The 12,896-nt window shown below is 39.2% G+C and overlaps 1 pseudogene across 1 annotated transcript; it reads right to left on the bottom strand.

Annotated features, from left to right (window-relative positions):
- Nucleotides 1–2,845: 2,845 nt before the first annotated feature.
- On the bottom strand, nucleotides 2,846–11,700 carry LOC145488375 (uncharacterized; annotated as a pseudogene). The gene is made up of 3 exons (XR_014049497.1): nucleotides 11,383–11,700; nucleotides 5,177–8,010; nucleotides 2,846–3,376 (listed from the first exon to the last, which is right to left on the bottom strand). The product of XR_014049497.1 is annotated as an uncharacterized LOC145488375 (transcript).
- Nucleotides 11,701–12,896: the final 1,196 nt, after the last annotated feature.

The raw sequence follows: 12,896 nt of genomic DNA, 5'->3' as shown, positions 1-12,896 counted from the left end.
ATAGCACTCCTCTAGGAAAAACCTCTCTTTAAATAATCGGTGCGGGGCTGTTGAAGAGCCAAGATAATCTCAGAATTCCTCAGTCCAAGTAATTTCATTTCGAGATATGAATCGAAATTGTAGATACTCTAGGGTAACAGTAATGATTACACGACTACCGTAAAATCTCACGTTAAAGCCCCCCCCCGGTTATAAGCCCCCCCCTGATGTAAGCCCTTCTGTTTTCTAACAAAGATATTATTCCGGATATAAGCCCCCCGGATGTAAACCCATCTAATGAATAAGTCCGTTCTTTTTTGCGTTTCTTTTCAACCATCAAAATTTTAAATCGAAAGTTATAGGTTAGTAGGGTAATAGGGTAATAGCTCTGAATGTAATGGTATGTTTTAGCTTTAATTTGTCTCTCAAATACGTTTTCTCTCGTCATTCCGGAATATTTTTTTTATTCCGCTTACATGCCTCCCAGATATAAGCTCCTCCCAGCCCGTTTATAAGCCCTCCCAAACCCCTTATGAAGTTATTTAAGCCTTTAACGTGGGATTTAACGGTATCATGATTTATCTCCGGTATATTTGAGGTTACACTCCAGGAATACCATTTGGCCTTTACCCAGCTCGGTCTACACCTCTTTTCACGAGAACAGTTTAGTTTATTGATATCGATATCCATTACAGGCGCACCAAGCTCACAATGCGGGGAGTTGTTATTATTTTTTTTAATCTTTATGCGAACGTTCAGCGTGACATATACGGCCGACATCTACTCAACAATTAGATTATGAGCTCGAGATTTCTATGAGCTGATAGTTGATTCGGCCTTCGGCCTCATCAACTATCGCCTCATAGAAATCTCGAGCTCATAATCTAATTGTTTTAGTAGAATTCTAACTTAAATCAACGCAAATAATAGTTGCCAAGTATTTTTCGACGCATTATTGAACTTTACTCTTTAACAAAATTGCAGGTATTGAATTGCCCTTGGTAAATTTCCAGTTGTTTACGCGCGCGCACCGGTTTCTCGATAATTTCAAGTTTTTAAAGTCAAGAATCCGTTCATGTCTTTCTTTTAGTCTTCTCAGGAATTTAATTATCCATGTATATCTAAACTTTCTTCCAAAACTTTGGAAAAACGATAAAAACGTCGCATTTCGTGGACTACCGACAGCTACTGCATTCTAATGGCTGATAGTATACGAGTAGCTCAGCCAATCAGATTGCAACATTTGCATTAGTATACTTGTAGAATTCTACTAATAAACAATTAGATTGAGCTCGAGATTCGAGAACGTGATAGTTGACCAGGGCGCAGCCAATCAGAGAACGGCGTTCGAGATAGAACGCTAGTAGATTTATATTAATATTTATTAGTATAATTCTATATTTTCTGATTGGCTACGCTACTCATTATCTATTCTGTGATAGATAGCGAGTACCGTAGCAGTGTAATCTTTAAAAAAAAAATGATGGCCGCTTCTTGGCCTGTAAAGAGAATTTGGATAAAGTTTTGAACGAGTGATAGATTTATACTAAAACAATGAGATTATTGGCTCTCGATTTCCATGCGTGATAGCTGACTGGGGTTGCGCCCTCGTCAACTATCACGTTCTCAAATCTCGAGCTCAATCTAATTGTTTAGTAGATGTCGGCCGTATACGTCACGCTGAACGTTCGCATTAAGATTAAAAAAAAATAAATAATAACTCCCCGCATCGTGAGCTTGGGTCGCCTGTGTGTTGATCATTTAATAAAATTCAGATCAGTCCACGCAGTGTAAGTAGTCACATGATTTGAGGAGTATCACTGCGCTGCAGCATTTACACACTCGGGGAGGAAGCAGTATTAGAAAAGTTACATTTGCACCTCCCTGTGCAACAGGCAATTTGGGACAGAATTAATTAGCCGTTGTACAAACGTAACCGTTGTGCAAAACAGTCCAAAATAGTAAAATGTTTGCATTGGAGCACAGCAGGATCGATATCGAATGAAAACGCCTGGCTCTTTCGCTTTTTTGTTTTTCTGTATTTTTTTTTTTTCACAAGGTTAAAATAAAAAAGTGGAAAAGAGAGAGTAAAAAAAAAAAAAAAAAAAAGCCTGGCTGTTGCATGCAAGTGGCTTTTAGAATGGGATCAAGTTGATATTAAATAACTGCCGCATGCAGCGACAGTCCGAATTCATTCGACAACGCTTTAATCGAAACAAGTCGCGTTCGACTTTCAGAATGCTAGCGAACTCCTCCTAACGGCCACGTCTTTAACGGCAACCTCTCCACAACGGCCAGGATTTTTCCGCCTCACTATCCGCTGATCCATACACTTTACTTTTTTGAAAAGTCCTACAGCGGCCATCCTGTACTACTCACGGCGAATTCTGTCTCAGAGTGGCCAAGGCCCGGGCCAAGGTAGAGAGGTTCAATTGTTTCATCGCCTGACCTTAGACGATAATCATAAAGCTTAAAATCGCCAAACATATCATAACATTGATAGAGTGGATTGGTAGATCACTTTCTGTACAGTTCCTCTATATTTGGCCAAAAAATAAAAATAACAAAAACACAGAAAAGCATTTTTTTAAATTTTTGCCACAAATAACATCAAATTCCACTGCTCTTTGTGTAGCTACATATACGACGACTTGAAATGTACTGTACAATATTTGGAATAATTAACGCTCATACTCACTTATAAAATAAAGGATTGAAAAATGTTGCCTGTTCTGAAACCTGTTAAATATTTTTGTTAAAAAATCCGTGAGATCATGCCGAGTTACATGCGTCAATTTTTTAAAATCACAGTATTTTTATCGAATGCTTTATCTCGCTCTGAAACGAAGTTGGTGATCATGTTTTCTTGTGTTTTCGATCCTTGAAAAGAGAGATATGATAGAACATCTATAAAATAGAAGATTTTCTCATAAATCCTTGAGACGGTTTCGGTTACTTCGTACAGCGACAAATTGAAAAGGGAAATCATTAGATAAGCACTAAGTACTGTACACGAGGCTGCTACTGCCTCGAAAGGAGCTCTTTCATTCATTCTGTAGATTTTTTTTAAGATGAAAGCAATTACTTCGATCTGGAACTAAAAGGGAAAAAAAGGAACCGTGAGCAAACAAACAAACAACACCGATAAATGTATTTGCAAACATGTAAGGATCTCAGGAACCATAACAGCCGTAACACCAAAGAGGAAAAAAACAACGTTGAAAAAAGTTAACTACAGAACTTGTGCTTAACACGCATAACCAGTGATTGCGGAAACGAAGGAGTTAGTTTTTCCGCTCAAGCTATTGAAGAACATTTTCAAAAACTATCTAAAGAACACGAAACGAAATAACTTACCTTTAAAGAGAGGGGCCTTTCTTAGTTGGCTGAAACAATACTATAGAAAATAAAAAAAAAGAATGTAAGTGTAACCCTTTTGACCATGACTCTACTATTCTACAAAGATGAGACAAAATCAGGTGCCCACGAATTACCTTGTTGTCACAATTCAACCTGAACGTTTCAGTTATATATAATACTGCTTAAAAGCGCGTCGGCGCCGAATGACCTTAGAAAATGATTTGGAAAACACCTCAATGTGAAACTTTCCCTGAATGTTCCCTACCAAGCACTGTTTCGAAAAATACAATAAAAGGGATGGGTCGCCATTCTCCCTTTATTAAGAGATATTATGGGTCAATCTTACCCCATTTATACCTAACCAAGAGCGTTATTTCATCAGTCCACGTTACATTTTTGCGGTAGTTGGAAGCAAAGGTTATTAAAGCAATACTTGCGAAAAATTCTTGCTAGGCAAAAAGTCTGGGGCATTTGAAACAATGTTATATACTGTTTATGGGAAAATCACACAATTCTAAACGACATTGAGTCAAAATGTTCCTCGAATCGTTGTTTTCGAGGTCATAATTTGCATCTTCGAGTAACGGTTTTGCGCACTCTTTTAGCCATATCTTTTTTTCCCTCAGCTCCGAAAAAAATTTTTCTTTATTTTGTAACCTAAAGAGGGTATTTTTTACACCAAAATTATGTGATAAAAAATATAGGTCACCATGCTCGTTTAAATGAAAACGAGCATTTATTTTGCTATCGAGCCTAGCTTGAGGGAAATCTCTTACGTTTTGTACGTGCACGCGCTTATGTGCACGCGCTGGTTAATGGCGCTAAAATCGTGCGCATTAGGGATGCGCAATACAATACTGAGGAATCACCTTAAGTATTAGCATTCTAAACTGAGCAACATGAAGTACTCTTTGTAGCATTAGTTTTTCCTCTCAATGAGCTGTAAATTGTTTGCGATGCTGCTACGTACTAGGTCTCCTTGTAAGAGATTGGAAAAGACGAGAAAATACCATTTAAGAAGTAGAAAACATGTACCGTATTTCTATTATCAGCCATAAGTGGGCAGTGGCTAGGTGTGGGCGACAAAATTGCAATGTTTTCTCGTTTCTCCGAAGTTTTGAAAGGACATTTAGAAACAAATGGATAATCAAATCCCTGAAGAGACTAAACGAAAGACATTCGCGGTTTCTTGAATTAAAAAAAAAACTCTAATTTTTTGAAAGCGTGTACACAATTGCAAATGTCAAATTGTAAATTCAGTCCGCGCGAATTTTATAAATCGTGAAGTTTAATACTAAAACCAGAAATAATTGGAAACGTTGTTTGGAGCAAATTCCAGAATTCTACTGAAAAAATTAGATTATTCACTCTCGATTTCTGTGAGCCGATAGTTGATTCAGACATCGGCCTCATCAACTATCACTTCATAGAAATCTCGAGCTCATAATCTAATTGTTATATAGAAACATGAGTTTGGGAGAACGAGAAATGCTGTGGGAACACAAGCTGACAGGTGCGTGTTACACTTCCACGAGTGTATCTATAACTCGATAGAAACACGGGAAACATATTTTCTATTTCTTTTAAAAAACTTCACGACGAAAATAGAAAACAACTTGTTTACTTTCTACTTTGGTCATCGAAAAGTAAATTCTTTTTGCTCTCGCCATCATTACATCAACATTTTGCGTTAGTTCTGTGTTTCTATCGAGTTATAGAAACACGGTTTTAAACGTATTTTCTTTGGGCTATTTTCTAAAACGTACCATTGAATACCTAATTGAGAGTAATTTGAGATGCAGATTTATTTTGTTCACTCACAATATAAGACACCCACCTTGTTTGACCAACATTCACTGTTACGTCATCGCCGATCAGCACAAACGGAGCCCAGTACCTCACGTCACTGAATTCATCAGATTCTCGCATACATTTCATGGCCTGGTTGAGAGACTTACTGGCACTTTGTCTTTTCCGTAGATATTGGTAGAAATGCTTCATAATCTCCTGAGTGGCTTTGTCATCAATCGCCCACAGTGACACGAGAACGGAACGAGCACCAGCTCCTAAAAATGCACGTGCAATGCCAACCACGCCTTCTGCCTTTATCTCGCCTCGTCCACTGTGACAGCAACTAAGGACGACCAGTCGGGCCTGTAACTTTGAATTCAGCACATCTTTCATCGTCAGCAGAAAGTCTTTCTCCTTGGGTTTTTTGCCCACTGTCGTAGGATTAGGTGACAAAACAATTTCGCCTGTTTCGGGGCAGCCATGAGCTGCAATATGCACTACCGAAACCGAGGTAAATCTGCTCAATACTTCAGCTTTTGTTGCTCTTTTTCCAGTGAGAGGGTCAGTGTCCAAAATCTTCCCTATCGCCTCTACTTCCTCTCTAGCAGACGGGAGTTGTTCGAGTCTCTTTCCTCTGATACGAACACCTTCCACACAGGGATCCCCAACAAGCAATGCGCCAGAAGTACTGTGATACCAATCTGGACACTCTGCTATCAGTTTCAAACTGGTTAGTGAAGGAATCAGGCGAATACTAAAAATGTCTGACAAATAATTGGAATTTTGATCCAGAAGTGCAGGAAATGGAACAAAGGATAGAGGACCATCTGGCACAATGGTAACTTCATGCCCCTGTATGAAGTCTATAATTGGGAAAATGATCATGCCGTACAGTTCCTGTAAGGCATCCTTTCCGCATTGCATTGGTGCCGACTCTCTCACCTTCGATCTTTCGTCAGGAACATCTTCCTCTGTTGGCCCATCTAAGGATCGATCGTCGCACCTAACGCTTTTACCAGCACCAATTTGTTGATAAACGTCTTTGATCAACGACTCCAAATCCTTATTGATTTCTTTGCGCAAAAAAAGGGGTTTGTTTTCCTTCTGCAGTACCCAAAAATTGATCGTGTTCCTGCAAATAACCAAGAACACCGTTTGTGATGAAATGTACTTTGAAATGTCAGAGGCTGTTTTCATTTGCTCACTTGAACCTGTCTGAGTTAGTTTTAAACCATACTTTGATTCCATGAGATCCATCAGGGCTTGTCCACGTCCCCGTTCAGCGGTAACAAGAGCTTCATCTGTCTTATTTTGTTGCAACTGAACATCGCATAAGGCTGAGTACACATTTTTGTAATGATCTCTAAGGCTTATCTTCCAATCGTCTTTCGAACCGATGAGATCTCTGATATTTTCGCGCACCCTTACACTAGACTGATAAAAACGCTCAGCTTCGGACAAGCCACCGAGAGAGTAAAAAGCGGAACCAATATTAGCATGTGCTCGTCCTTCTCCTGCTTTGTCTCCGGTTGCTTTCGCAACGCTAAGATGTAGCTTGTGGCACTCCAGGGCGCTTTCGAAGTCGCCAAGATTGCTATAAATAAGGCCAAGATTAGTATAGGCCTTTCCTTGCCCAGCTTTGTCGCCCACTTCTTTGACAATACCAAGATGTAGCTTGTGGTACTTTAGGGCACTTTCAAGATCGCCGAGATTGCGATAGGCAAGGCCAAGATTAGCGTAAGCCTTTCCTTGTCCAGCTTTGTCTCCACTATCTTCGGCAATACCAAGGAATAGCTTGTGGTTCTCTATGGCGTTTTCAAAATCTCCAAGAGCACGGTAAATAAGGCCCAGGTTACCATACGTACGCCCCTCTGCATCTCTGTCTCCGACGGCTATGGCAATTTTAAGGTGTAGCTTGTGATACCTGAGAGCTTCATTGAAATCAACGATATTTCGATAAGCAATACCAAGATTGCCATACGCACGTCCTTCTCCGTCTTTATCTCCGACCTCTTTGGCGATACTGAGATGCAGCTGGTGGTGCTCCAGAGCTTTTTGAAAATCACCGAGTCTATTGTAAACAGTACCAAGGTTAGCATACGCTTTTCCTTCCCCAGCTCTGTTTCCAACCTCTTTAGCGATATCAAGATGTTGTTGGTGGCACTCAAGGGCTTTTTTGAAATCGCCAAGATTACGACAGGTAAGGCCAATGTTACCAAACGCACGTCCTTGTCCAAGTCTGTCTCCAACATCTTTCGCAATAGCAAGACTTATCTGGTGATACTCAAGAGCATTTGTGAAGTTGCCGAGGGAGTGATGAGTGCGACCAAGGTTGGCATATGCACGCCCTTCTGCAGCTTTGTCTTTGACGTCTTTAGCAATACTGAGATCTCGTAGATGGTACTCGAGGGCTTTTTAAAATTCACCGAGAGAGTTATAAACAAGGCCAAGGTTGCCATTTGCACGTCCCTCCCCAGATTTGTCTCCAAAGTCTTTGGCAACACCAAGTTCCAGTTTGTGGTTCTCGAGGGCGTTTTCAAAATCACCGAGATTGCGATAAGCATTGCCAATGTTGGCATATGCACGTCCTTGACCAGCTCTGTCTTCTACTTCTTTGGCAATGCCAAGATGTAGCTGGTGGTACTTTAGGGCTGTTTTGAAATCAGAAAGAGAGTCATAAGCTAGGCCAAGATTGGCATACGCCACCCCTGTACCAGGTCTGTCTTCAGCGTCGTTGGCAATGCTAAGGTCTAGCATGTGGTACTCTAAGGCTTTCTTGAAGTTCCTTAAACTGGAATATTTAGTGCCAAGTCTGCGGTACACGTATACTTTTGCAGCTTCAACGGGTACATCTTTTCTCTGTTGCTGGGTACGGGTGATCTGTAAATGTAAAACCTGTTAAGCAAATCTCTTCTAGAAATACCAAACTACTAATTCTGTTGATGAGTGACATTGTGAGGAAAGAAATAATGGTATACGTTAAGCTGGGTAAAAACGAGAGTAATAATAATGGAGTAACTTGTGTAACTGACTGATTCCAATGCTACAGCAGCATCTCATATTCTTCATAACAGAAATAGCGAGTAAGCCAGAATAAAGCAGAATACTGGTGAGTAGGTTATGAAATTAACCACTAAGCAGCCACGAAAGGAGGAATCGCTGCCAATAAGCTACAGAAAACTCGTGGGTTCTAGACCAGATAACTGAGCGGAGTAAAGGATCTCACGGTTTGGGCATTCTGAAACGTTTAGCCTAAATTTTTCAAATTCGTCCTTTGCAATCCGAGTTAATCGTCTCCATCCTTTACCATCCTTGTTCCTTTATATTTTATTATTATCTCTTTGGTTTCTTTCTGTTTTACTAAACTGATGTTTTCAGCCCACGGTTTAAAGATTATATTGTGTACATGGTCAAAATACAGTGGCTGAGCTCCTTTAAAGGTGACAACTTTCCGGCAAACAGCTGTGACTCATAATGCTACTAAGCAGACTATGGCATCACTTAGCGGAGCTGTCATCATAAAATACAGTTAAACAGTGTCTGTCCCACCACATTGCTAAGATGAAAGCGGCTCAGTGAGTCTTATGATGAGTAAATACGTCCGACTTGTTTTAATAACATTTGTAATTGTGCTCATCGTCTTCTCAAAGTCATTAATAATTCATTAAGTTTAAACAAAGGGAATCATGACCGTGATGGTGTTTGGATATCTGATCTTAAGTTGCATAGATTTTAACAATAATAATAATAATAATAATAATAATAATAATAATGATTATAATAATAATAATAAACCAGTGAAACGGAAGGATTCATAATCGCAGCCCAAGACCAAAGCCTAGCTACCAGATCATACCACGCCAGCATTATCAAAGACGGTACTAGCCCCCTATGCAGGATGTGTAACAAATACGACGAAACAATTGACCATATCGTGTCTGGGTGTCCTGAACTTGCGAAAACAGAATATACCCACAGACACGATAAAGCAGCCGCGTATATACATTGGAAAGTCTGTCACAACTATAATATAAAGACATCAGAAAAGTGGTATGACCATGAGCCGCAAACAGTAACAGAAAACGAGGATGTCACGATATTATGGGACATGCCAATACACACAGACAGGAAAATAACAGCCAACAGACCCGATATAGTGATTAAAGACCACAAAACGAAAACCTGTAAATTTATTGACATGGCAGTACCATCAGACAGAAACACATCCGTGAAAGTCAGTGAAAAGCTATCCAAATATAAGGACTTAGAAATCGAAACAAGCCGAATGTGGGGCATGAGAACGGAAACGATACCAGTTATCATTGGAGCACTTGGAGCTATCAAAAAGGGACTAGGAACTTGTCTTGGAAGAATTCCCGGCCAATTAAGCATCAGTGAACTACAAAAGATAACCTTGCTAGGTACAGCACACATTTTGAGGAGGGTGCTATCAAGCTAAAAACTGGCTATCCCCTAGTGCCCCAGGACCATGGTTTGGTCTCGGCCCTAAGGACTCTAAGCAAACATTACGTGAGGACGATAATAATAATAATAATAATAATAATAATAATAATAATAATAATAATAAAGTTTTTTGGGCGCATTTAAAAGAACTCAATGCGCTTACATTACTATAAAAAATAAATTAGTTAAATCCTATAAAATATTTCTAATAACAGTAATAAATAAAATAAATGAAATAATTAATTAAAATACAGTTTCTCATGAAATAAAATAAATCAGAAGTAGGATTTCCGAAACAAGAATGTTTTGAGGGCAGATTTAAAAGGCGAAAGAGATGTTGTATTTTTAACAAAATCCGGTAGACGGTTCCATAATATAGGTGCGGAGAAAGAAAAGGCACTTACATTACTATAAAAAATAAATTAGTTAAATCCTATAAAATATTTCTAATAACAGTAATAAATAAAATAAATGAAATAATTAATTAAAATACAGTTTCTCATGAAATAAAATAAATCAGAAGTAGGATTTCCGAAACAAGAATGTTTTGAGGGCAGATTTAAAAGGCGAAAGAGATGTTGTATTTTTAACAAAATCCGGTAGACGGTTCCATAATATAGGTGCGGAGAAAGAAAAGGCACGTTCACCGTATGTCACAGAGTTCACAGTAGGGACAGTGAAAAGAAGTTTAGAGAATGAGCGTAAGCTCCGTTGCGGGTGGTATTGTTGTAGGAGGGACGACAAGTAGGCTGGACAAAGTCCATGGATTTAACGATTAACAATTTTATTTCTCCTTTTTCTGCTTAGTTTAAGTCTCGATTGAGAAGATATATCAAAAACTTAAGACAGTGTTTGACCACATTTCCAAACACCTCGAAGTTTGTCAAAAATACTCCGCTGCGCGTCGTATTTTCAACTCTCTTCTCGGTGTTTGGAAATGTGGTCAAACACGGTCTTTCGTGTTTGATATATTACATCAAATCGTGAATATTCCTAAAAAAACTCGCCTTAGAGAATGTCTTATGATAGGGAGATTTTCAGACAGCATTTTCAGATATTTTCAGCATCTCTACTAGTCTGATTTAATTTCAATTCTTTGCAACAATGATACGAACAAAATAAAAAGTCGACACACTCTCTGGAATTAATCCAGCCCATAAATAACAATTATACCACGAGCCCGAGTTGGATACGCGATGTTAAATAACCAAGGAGTCGCGTAACACGGTTAGCAATTGTCTTCCGGGATGGCTTAATGATTGGTATCCAGCGGGGACTGAAAAAAATCCCCCCCCGCCCCTCCCAAATAAAAAAGCGGCCATGCTTCACCAACTAGAGTACAGAGTGTTAATGTTAATGACTTCAACGATTGCGATCCTCGTTTTATATTAAATGGAAAGCCTCATACCAGGGCTAACGATTGTTAAGCTCCGGTCAAACGATCGCAACATTTCAACAGAACACATCGCAATATTGTTGGGTGCAACACGTTGAGCGCGTTTGGCCACCCTGTTGCGACGTGTTGCGACATGTTGAGTATTAAAAATCGAACTAGTGTGCATGCCAGGGCGCAACATTGTAGCACGAACCTGGCCAGACGACTGCAGCATCATGCAACATCCACGAACGTTGCGTGAATAATTTGACCATTTTCAAACTTGGGCCAACAACACCCAACATGTCGCAACAGGTTGACCAAACGCGCTCAGTGCAACAATGTTGCAATATGTTGTGTTGAAATGGTGCGATCGTTTGGCCGGGGCTTTAGATTTTGATAAAATTCCTCACCAATTGTTCCTCCACGGTTCCAGTTTCTGAATCGTTCTCTATACTGCCGCTGCATGTATCTTCAGTCTTTAGACACATGGTCCTTAGTTCCAACAGGTTTCTGTTGTCTTGGTCAGCCTTGTTCATAGTTAATATATAATAACATAAAAATATTATTGTAATTCAACTATTCGGGCCTCTCTCATAATTTTAGGCTTTTGACGTTTACATTATGTATTTGTATTCATAGTATTGTTGTTACTTTTAGAATTCCATGTACCTTTCAACTTTTTCATTAGGTTTGTCATTTTATTTTCCGAGGGCCACAAGTTACAACATATTACTGACAATACATCTGTACGAAGTAATACTTCTGTAATGGCAATAGCTTCTAACTTGAAAAAGTAAACAATTAAGAATTAGTCGGCAAAATCGCGGGGAGTAACGGTCGTCAATTAGCCGACGAGGCCGTAAGTCGAGTGGGAGAAATGAGACGATAGTCTACAAGATTGAGCCGGAGAATCGTTTCGCTATTAACTATGCAAGTTATTTAAAAAAAGAATCTTACAGGCAGATATCTGTTTAGACTGTTTCGGATGACAGGTAAAAACAAGGATTTCCTCACCATATGAGGTAGTCGTGATGTTTTCCGGAATAGTAAGTGCACTCATAAGCTCCCGTCCCTTCTTTTACCTAACAATATAATTACTTACGCTTCTAGTTGGAATTAAGCAAACAACCAATGCCGTAAAAAAGGTTAATTTAAGGATACTGCTAATCCTTGATCGCACCATGTGATGGCTTCTTCAAATAGATTCAGCTTCGCACAGGTCCTCGCACCCAATATTGCCACAAAGAGACAATCACATCACTTATGGCTCATGTTAAAGTTCCTTGATAGTCCGTATCTAGGCGCGTACAGTGTATTAACAGCTCAATTCAGGATATTGGTCGCGTCGTAAAGAAAGACATAACTACGTCATTTAACATCACGGGAGCAAAAGAAGCGAGTCTTAACGAACGAATACTGTACAACAACATTCTTTAGATAGTGTATTTTACATTTATTTGGTCGCTGAGATGTTTCGAGCTGGGAAAATGGAGCCAAAGTTTTGTACTATGCAATTCGCCACACGACAGTTTTACAGAAAAGATTTCATTTTGGAATATGGCGTAGCTCCCAAGAATTTCTTGAAGCTCAGGGGAGAGCTCCTCGCCCATGCCCAGAAAGTGAGAGTCAAATGATTCCTGTCGAGCAAACTTTTGATTGGAAAGAATTACAAATTCTTTTTTTTCCGAAAAGTTAATTTTAATGGATAAATCTTTTGTTAGCAATTCTTCTTTCACTTATAGTACTCCCAATATTTGCAGTGCAGAAATCACAAAACGATAAACAAGTTTTGTGAAATACTAACAGACGTAGCTCATTTTTAAATACTAAATAGAGAAAACGTTCTGAAACTGACGCATACTAATTCGGTTGCAATTTAATTTTCTTCCACATTTTTTGTCTATGCTAGTATTACAGCGCGGAG

Source organism: Orbicella franksi, chromosome 5 (assembly GCF_964199315.1).
Source record: "Orbicella franksi chromosome 5, jaOrbFran1.1, whole genome shotgun sequence".
In the NCBI taxonomy this organism is placed as follows: domain Eukaryota; kingdom Metazoa; phylum Cnidaria; class Anthozoa; order Scleractinia; family Merulinidae; genus Orbicella; species Orbicella franksi.
Note: the sequence above shows the minus strand (reverse complement) of the source record. Positions and strands in the feature narration are given on the sequence as shown.